We start from the raw sequence: 9,852 nt of genomic DNA on the forward strand, positions 1-9,852 counted from the left end.
TGTGCTGATGACACTAAGATGTGGGGGGATGTGGGCACACTAGAAGGAAGCATCAGGCTTCAATTAGACCTAGACAGGTTACAAGGGTGGGCGGATGTGAATAGGATGCGATTCAACACAGACAAGTACAAGGTGATGCATCTGGGGAGGAACAACCGACACCATACCTACAGGTTGGGGAACTCCCCTCTTGTCAGCACGGAGGTGGAAAAGGATCTTGGAGTCATCATTGACTCCAAGATGAACATGGGCCAGCAGTGTGGGGAGGCAGTCAGGAAGGCCAACCGTACCTTGTCATGCATCCTCAGATGCATCTCAAGCAGGTCCAAAGAGGTGATCCTCCCCCTCTATGCAGCACTGATCAGGTCGCAGCTGGAGTACTGCATCCGGTTCTGGGCGCCGCCCTTCAAGAGGGATGTGGACAGCATGGAGAGGGTCCAGAGGAGGGCCACTCGCATGATCAGGGGACAACAGGGCAGGCCCTATGAGGAGAGGCTACAAGACCTGAACCTGTTCAGCCTCCACAAGAGAAGGCTGAGGGGGGATCTAGTGGCCTGTTATAAACTAGTCAGGGGGGATCAGCAGGCATTGCGGGAGTCACTGTTCCCCCGTGCACCGCCAGGAGTGACCAGGAATAACGGTCACAAGCTGGCCAAGGGCAGGTTTAGGCTAGATATCAGGAGGCGCTACTTCACGGTCAGGGCGGCTAGGGTCTGGAACCAGCTTCCAAGAGAGGTGGTGCTGGCTCCTACCCTGGGGGTGTTTAAGAGGAGGTTGGATGAACATCTTGCTGGGGTCATTTGACCCTAGTATTATTTCCTGCCATGGCAGGGGGTCAGACTAGATGATCTACTCAGGTCCCTTCTGACCCTAGAAACTATGAAACTATATTCATCTGTGTCACTTTTATCAGTGTATGGATAATGTTATGCTGGCTGTTTGCATCTTTGTGATTTGGATCTAGTTCAGTTCAGTGGGCCAGATGAGTGGTGCTGGTCCAGTCCATGGGCTGAATCAAGTCTTCCATGCCAGAATTAGGCCCTGGAGGCCTGGCACCACCTGGCCTCCCACGCCAGGAATGGGCCTAGGCCCCAGCGCTGTCTGTACTGTGGTAAGATGGGGCCCTGTGCTGCCCTTGCTCAGCTCTGCATGCTGGGATTGGGAACCTGATCAAGCAGGCAGGGTCTGGGGCTCTCCATGGGTCTGGAAACTTGGCAGCAAGGGAGCAGTGGTACCTCTTCCCCACTGCCAAATTTCTGGACTCATAGAGAGCCCTGTGGGCTGGATGACACAGCACTGTGGCCCAGATCTGCTCCACTGACCAGGGGTTAAGGACTCCTGGTTTCTTCAGAGGAACTGAGGGATGCACATCTAAGGAAAAGGAAAATAGTGAAACTACTAAGTACTTCTGGCCATTGTGTTGCTAGGGCAAGAACTTTTGTCACTCTCAAACACCGGTAGAAGGGGCTATTGTTGGGATGGGCCCCCAAGTAGAAACTGCCAGTAATGGGGAAAAGCATCCCAAAATAGTGATGGCATCTCAAATAAATGGTTCACTAGCTAGAGGAATTCCTGATACCCTATCAAGGAAATTAATTTCTGGAGGATTATGAGACTTATGGCCAATTGGGACAATGCTGATTGGGGCTACAGGGTAGCTTGGGGGAAGGATGTGTGGAAGATAGTTCTGATTGTTAAGGGTGTAGGTTGTAGTTGGTTTACCCAAAGAACCTCGTCTGCCTAAGTCCTGATCTTTAAATATTTCCAGTCTTTGAGAGAATCCAAGCCCTCAGAGGTCAGGGCTAGCAGGATCAGCAGGAAGGTTGATATCTAGAAACATTGGCAGGATGCTCAGAGAGGCTAAGTTATAAAAAGATGAAAGGGCAAGAAACTTGTCTTTTTGTTCTGTCTTCAAACTATATGGTCAATTAATCTTGTATAATTATTTCTTTCTATATAATACATCCTTTTGCTGTTTTGTCTCCTTAACAGTTTGCCTGTGGTAAAGAATGATCTCGGGGTGAGTGATATTCCAGGCTAGCCCATTCTATGGAAAGGGGAACCTAAAATTGTTTTACAACCTAAGAGGAAGTTAACTGGAGCTGGCAGAGATCCCCTGCTGCAGCTGTGGGGTCCAGGATCAGGGCAGTGGAGCGGAGGCTTGCAGGGATAAGGAGTTACTCAAGACAAATCTTAGTCTGTTCCTTGTGACAAACAACAAGACAATGGGAAAAAACCTGGGGCTCTGGGGGTGCTTGGCTGTTGGATCTGTTACAGGCCCTTCTGGCAGGGGAGTAGCAATCAGTGCAGGAGCTGTTGGATCAGGGCACCAGCATGACTTGTGCAACACCAGTGTTGGGAATGTTGCAGGTGGAAAATGTACAAAGCTCTACCTTAACATGGAGCATAGCAAAAGCTGCTACTGTCTGCACTTAGATCCCTTGAGCCATTGTTTCTGACAGCACAGGATAATGGACCAGAATCTACTCCACCTAGTAGGTGCATAAGTGGACTTAGGTTTTAAGTGAAATTGTATTCCATTCTGTTCGGGTCCCTAAAAGATTGCTAGTGGAAAAACGGGGGTGGGTCCTCCTCTTCCTCACTGCTTTTTTTGTGATTCATTCTTAAGGATAAGATAACAGTATTTTACAAATGAAATGCACTCCTGGAATTTCAGACTTGAACAGGATGGAATAGATTCACATGTAGTTGTTAAGTCTGTTTAGATGCCAATGGCTAGAATTAAATCAGTTCCAAAATCATGAGGCAACAGTGCTCATTCCCGGTGGAGTAGACCTCTTTTGGGCAGAACCAGGGGATGTCCATAGGACCCAGTGTTGACTCCCATATCCCAAAGCCCAGACACTATTTGCTTTTTTCTACTTTCACCAGCAATCTTCTCTTGATGTGGACTGAGGAAGAGGAAAAGTGAATGGCAGCAGCCTGCCAGCGGGTAAAAAGCAGAAGCCACTGGATGAAAAGTACAATAACTTCTTCTTTACACCAACATTGTGTAAGTCCACAGATTTTGAAACTTAGTTTAAGAAGGAAAAAAAAGGAGTAATGGGGGTGGGAAATGTGGAACAGCCTTTTTCTGACATGGCCCTCTGTTTACAATGAATAAGTGGGGGCTGTTTTTTGCTTTTCCTGAGGATTAATCTGGTTCAATGCAGAAGTAGAAATGGATCAAAGGATTTCTTTGTTTGCTGATTTTGTGACCTGAAATCAAATTTCTACTAAAGATCCCTCTCCTTGAGGTAGGGAATAAAAAGATAGAAATCCTGAAGGAATTATTTCAGTTGATAAAGCAAACAAGAACTTGTCCTTGTTTTTTCTATGTTCTGTATTCCCAGAGGGTGGAGCTTTTACAGGGCGTGAGAACCAGCCGTACTTTATAGATCTATAATCTTAACTGCCAAAAAAGTTGTTTGCTTTTAGTGTGATAATCTAGGGGACATTAGTGATATCACAGTAAAAAACACCTTTTTTTGGCAGTGAATCCATAGCCAAAGTGAGTTAGATTGTAAGTCATTAGGACTGTGATTTCCCAGGGCAAGTTGGAGAGATCTTGATGTGTGACAGAGGTTTGATGTATATTGATGACATCTCTGGGAGGCTCATCAAACTGAAGCAAATTAAGCCCTGATGGACCCCTGGAAATCAAAGAGGGATCTGGGTTTTCCACTTGCTATGGAAAAAGAAGGATTTTGTCCATTCAAGTAGAAAAAACCAAGGAAACTGTGGGTTTCCTCCATCAGGTTGACAGTTCCAGGCTGCAAAATGCTGCTCGGGGTTGGGGGGAGCAGGACGCATGGGGTGCTATGTGCATGTGTGCACACACACACAAGCATGTGGCAGCCAGACAGCAGTGGAGAGCAGCTCCTGCAGTTCCCTTCAGGTAGGTTTATGGGGCTGGGTGAGCATGTGCCCCCCCCGGTTTTCTGTGCCCACAGCATGGTACAAGGCTGCAGCTGGGCCACACCAGCTTTAGGCAAGAGCTAGCTTCACAGATCAGTGGGCAGGACCTGGTGTGGGCGGGGGAGCGTTACATCACCACTCAGTCATGCTTCAGGCTGTAGTGGACCACTGAGGCATCTTCACAAACATCAGTGCTGGCTGGGCTGGCAACACCCACAATGCCCAGATCTGCCAGAACTCTGCCCTGCCAGCCCTGGGGATGAGCAGGTGCTTTGTGCCAGGTGTCCCAGACCTGCAGATGGGTGATGTGACCATCCCACCCCTCCTCACGGGGGACCCTGCCCACCTGCTGCTGCTGTGGCTCATGCATCCCTACACTGGCCAGTTTGACCCAAGCCAGGCACACACCAACAAGTGCCTGGGCTGGAGCTGCAGGCAGGTTGAGTGCATCTTTGGGCGCCTCATAGGCACTGCCTGCCTTGAGTTCGCTAAGGCCAACCTCCCCATGGTCATCACCACAGCCTGTGTGCGGCATAACATTTGCGAGGTCCAGAGGGAGCTCTTCTGTGAGGCCTGGGCAGAGAAGGCAGGCAGGTGTAGGAGTCCTGGCAGTAGGATTGTCAGCTGTGGTGGCAGTGGCAACAACAGGGTATCTTCCCTGTCTCCCCTGCCCCCATGAGGCCCTGGGCAGGCCACACATCCAGCAGTGGGGACCAGGGCACCATGTGTGTGACATGCTGGCATACCTCTTCCTTCTCCACTCTCTGCAGTAGGGGATCAGGGCAGAAGGCTATGGACCTAAGGGCCACAGTGCACCCACAAGACCACATGCAACTGTGGAGAGTTTCCAAGCACCAATCTTTATTTCCCTCCTGCCCTTGCTACCCAACAACAGACTCCACCCCTAAGCCCAATAAAGCACCCTCCTCCCCATGCAACTATGTACAATATGGTGTGTGAACTCTCAGGGAGGGAATAGTGAAGTGAGGTGCCTGGCACCCCAGTCTCTGTCCATACCACCATGTCCATACACTTGCTCAGTTCTTCGCCCCCACCCCCACACCCCACCCGTCCAGGGGCCTTGACTCCAGATGTGCAGCCTGAGGGTGGGTGGGTGAGCTGGTATGGGCACAAGTGGCTGAAGTGTCCCCTTCCCTGCCTGACCCTCCTCTGTGTGCAGGTCTTACCAGATGGGTATGGCAGGCGGTCCCAACAGTTAGACTCTGTCCCTGCTGGCAGTGAAGTGGTGAGGCTGTCTGCAGTGTCCCAGGGTGTGAGGCATGGTTGCCTGTGCAGCAGCCCCTCCAGGGAGGTACTGGAGCTGCTTATCACTAGGGCCATCCCTGTCTTGGCCTCCCCACTGGAGCTGCCACCCAGAACTGGCAGGGCAGGTGTTGGCCTGGGCTGCCTGAGCTGCCAAATGAGGCTGCGGGCAGGAAGCATGTTGGGACCTGCAGTTGGTGCCCCAAGGGTATCTCACGCTGCAGTGCTCCTCACTGTTGGACCACGACAGATGGTCTGGCAGTCCACCTGTGCTCAAATACACATGCCAGGCTTCGCCACAGTGCCTCACAGCCAGGATATGGTCCAGCTGCTATATGGTCCCATGGAGTGGGGGGCAGTGGGGATCACCCCCCCAGCATCATCTTGTGAGCACCAGGGCTTTTTTTTTTTAAAGTACCAAGCTGGGGTGGGGTGGGGGAGCCATGGGGGTGGGGCTGGGGGAGCAGGCAGGGGTCGGGGGGGCTGGCAGGAGTTCCCCCATGGTCCCTTCCCCCACCCCTAGCACTTACCAGCTGCAATTGGATGCAGCTCCCTGCTGCAGCCACCAGGAACTACCTGAATCTTCAAAGCTCTTCGAATCTTTTCCAATGATTTGGAGAGCTTTGAATTGATTCAGACCTTTAAATTGGTCCCCTGATTAGATTTGGATTCAGAGATTCAGCCACCAAGTGTTGAATGATGAGCGGATGAGAATAGGATGGGGTTTAACACTGATAAGTGCAAGGTGTTGCACATGGGGAGGAAGAACCGGCACCACACTTACAGGTTGGGGAACTCCCCTCTTGCCAGCACGGACACTGTCTCTCACCCTGTCCTCATCTAAAAGCTGGGAGACTGTGGTGTCGATGCCCACACGGCCAAATGGGTCGCCAGCTGGCTGGAGGGCCGCACCCAGAGGGTGGTGGTGGATGGGTCCTTCTCAGCCTGGAAGGATGTGGGCAGTGGGGTTCCACAGGGCTCGGTCCTCGGGCCCGCACTGTTCAACATCTTCATCAGTGACTTGGATGAGGGGGTAGAGAGCACCCTGTTCAAGTTTGCTGATGACACTAAGATGTGGGGGGATGTGGGTGCACTAGAAGGGTGCAATAGGCTACAAGCTGACCTTGACAGGTTACAACGGTGGGCGGATGAGAATAGGATGGGGTTTAACACTGATAAGTGCAAGGTGTTGCACATGGGGAGGAAGAACCGGCACCACACTTACAGGTTGGGGAACTCCCCTCTTGCCAGCACGGAGACGGAAAAGGATCTTGGAGTCGTCATTGACTCCACGATGAACATGGGCCGGCAGTGTGGGGAGGCAGTCAAGAAGGCCAACCGTACCCTGTCATGCATCCACAGATGCATCTCGAGCAGGTCCAGGGAGGTGATCCTCCCCCTCTATGCGGCACTGGTCAGGCCGCAGCTGGAGTACTGCGTCCAGTTCTGGGCGCCACACTTCAAGAGGGACGTGGACGATATGGAAAGAGTCCAGAGGAGGGCCACTCGTATGATCAGGGGTCAGCAGGGCAGGCCTTATGAGGAGAGGCTACGGGACCTGAACCTGTTTAGCCTCCACAAGAGAAGGTTAAGGGGGGACCTTGTGGCCTGCTACAAACTGGTCAGGGGGGATCAGCAGGTATTGGGGGAGTCCCTGTTCCCCCGTGCGCTGCCAGGAGTGACCAGGAATAACGGTCACAAGCTGGCGGAGGGTAGGTTTAGATTAGATATTAGGAGGCGCTACTTCACAGTCAGGGTGGCTAGGGCCTGGAACCGGCTTCCAGGGGAAGTGGTGCAGGCTCCTAGCCTGGGGATTTTTAAAAGGAAGTTAGATGAGCACCTTGCCGGGGTCATCTGACCCCGGTGCTCTTTCCTGCCAAGGCAGGGGGTCGGACTAGATGATCTCCCTAGGTCCCTTCCGACTCTAGCTACTATGAAACTATGAAACTAAGTCGAGTCAAATCTCCTCCAAATCGAATCACCACTTGAAGCATCACACAGCCCTAGCAGGCACAGCTGATCTTAAAATCAAGAAATACAGGAAACAGAATGAATTAAGGGTGCTCGGCACTCTAAAAAGACACACTCAGTGAATCTTGTAAGTGTATAAGAAGCAGTCAGCCCAAAATCACTGAGAGGGGGTGCCTGGCCATGGGTGGTAGCAGGCCCTGAGTAGTTGCAAACAAGTGCCCACCCACTTTGGCCACTGATGTGCCTCGCTGCTGTGCATTGCCCCATACCTCCCTGCACTTCCCACTAACTCCCAGGGCCTTTAAAGCTCTGTCCTATGCCATCTCCCTCCCTGCTTCACCTCACAGCCGAGTCTAATCACAGTTCAGGTAACAAGTGACTTAAAGGGTCCCCAGACTTCACATACTGGGTGTGGAGGTCAAGCTCCATGGTCTTCTGTCCTCCTTGGAGGAAACAGCAGATGCCATGGCTGGGACCCTGCCACTATATTCCTCATTGGAGCTTCTGTGAATCTTAGTGGTGATTGGTAATATCTCAGCAGGCAGGGTTGCCCTGGAGGCCTCTGTCCCTGTGCATTCACAACAATTCAGTATCTCTGTTAGCAGCTGGAGGCATCTGTAATGGGCCACATCACACCGTGGGGTGCCCTGCCTCTGTGCTCTTGTGATATCCCTGTGGAAAGCAGCATCTTTGCCATCCTGTTGTGCCCCTGCTCACCCATTCTCCTGGCAACAACAAGAGCACACCTGTTCATTTCTGGTGGCACATTTTTGTGCCATGGCACACTGGTTGGGAAACACTGAGATAAGCTACCACAACAGCTTATCATGTAGGGGGTAGACATGGTCAGTGACTGACAGACCACATTGACTGGTGCAGACAATAGACCTAGTGAAAGTCTCAGTTATGTGTATGTGCTTAAGCTGGTATACAATCAAAAATCAATTAACTTAATTAATAATTAAGAAACTTGCATATAAATCATAAGCAGTAGCCTAGAAAAACAGAATAAGAATCCATTTATCAAGCCATTAGGCCAAGAACAAGTAACTGCTTTCTAGGAAAGTGCATAATAGCAGATAAACATGACAACTAATATCTTGCCTTTTGGTAACAACTGAGTTGTATGTCATCTGCTAGAAGTCTATTGAAATAATAATGTATTTTTGTTAACATGTTATACATTACAGCTAGCCTGGTCAGCAAAGTAAAGGAAAAGAAGATGGCCAGTAGCATTCCCAAATAGTTAAGAGAAGAGATAAGAAGTCCTCTTTCTCAGAACTGTACTTTTCACAAGGACACAGACCCCAGCTAACTGACATCTTCCAAGTCCTCAGAAAAACTGGTTCAGTCCAGTTCTCAAAGTCTCAGTGAAACAAAATGTTTGGCCAATGGAAAGCGCATTTCAGGGCCTTCATCTTGCTGTAGCACTGTGCCCAGTCCTGGTTGTAGCCACACACCTTCATTTCCTAGGCAATGGCTGTGTAGCGTGGCTTATTTAATTGATTTTCCAGCTGCTCCAAAACCTTTTGTTCCCCACACATAGCAATCAAATCTACCAGTTCAACCCAGGCCCAGTTGGGGCCAGTGCTTAGGGATGTAACTGGCTGCTGCTCCAACCCCAGCAGACAAGACTTGTTTTTTGGGGCCTCCATTGAGTATATTTTTGGAGCCAAAATGAATCACTGAGAGAGGGGTCACTATGCTCTGACCAGAGTCATGAGATGCTTTCTCCACCTGGCTGAGAGCAGTTAGATAGACACGTGTATGGAACATAGATTCATAGATGTTAGGGTCGGAAGGGACCTCATTAGGTCATCAATTCTGACCCGCTGCCCTGGACAGGAAAGAGGACTGGGGTTAGACGTTCCCAGCTAGGTGCTTACCCAGTCTCCCTTGAAGACCCCCAGGGTAGGGGAGAGCACCACCTCCCTTGGAAGCCCAGTCCAGATTCTGGCAATTCTTACTGTGAAGTTCTTTCTAATGTCCAACCTAAATCTGCTCTCCGTCAATTTGTAGCCATTGTTCCTAGTTACTCCAGGGGGTGCCCTGGTAAATAGAGCATCTCCTATTCCCTGCTGCCCATCTCAGATGAATTTATAGGCAGCCACAAGATCACCTCTCAACTTTCTCTTGTGAAGGCTGAAGAGATCTAGGTCCCTCAGTTTCTCCTTGCAGGGCCTTGCCTGCAGGCCTCTGACCATATGAGTGGCTTCCTCTGAACCCTCTCAAGATTCTCCGCATCCCTCTTGAAGTGCAGCGCCCAAAACTGGATGCAGTACTCCAACTGCAGCCTGACTAGTGCTGCATAGAGGGGAAGCATCACCTCCCTGGACCTGTTCGTGATGCATCTGCTAATGCATGATAAAGCGTGGTTAGCCTTGTTGATCGCTTTGTCACACTGATGACTCATGTCAGCTATGACTCCAAGATCCCTTTCCCCTGCTGTGCTGCTGAGAAGGTCATCCCCCAGCCTGTAAGTGTGTTGGTGGTTCTTTTTGCCCGGATGCAGCACTTTGCACTTGTCTTTGTTGAACTGCGCCCTATTTCATTATGCCCATTTTTTCAACCTGTCCAGATCCACCTGGATCCGTTCCCTACCCTCTGGTGTGTTAACTTTGCCCCATAATTTGGTATCATCCTTGAACTTGGACAGGGTGCTCTCCATGCCCTCGTCCAAGTCACTGATGAAGACATTGA

Source organism: Crocodylus siamensis, chromosome 9, assembly GCF_052110815.1.
Source record: "Crocodylus siamensis isolate JL-2025a chromosome 9, ASM5211081v1, whole genome shotgun sequence".
Taxonomy (NCBI): domain Eukaryota; kingdom Metazoa; phylum Chordata; order Crocodylia; family Crocodylidae; genus Crocodylus; species Crocodylus siamensis.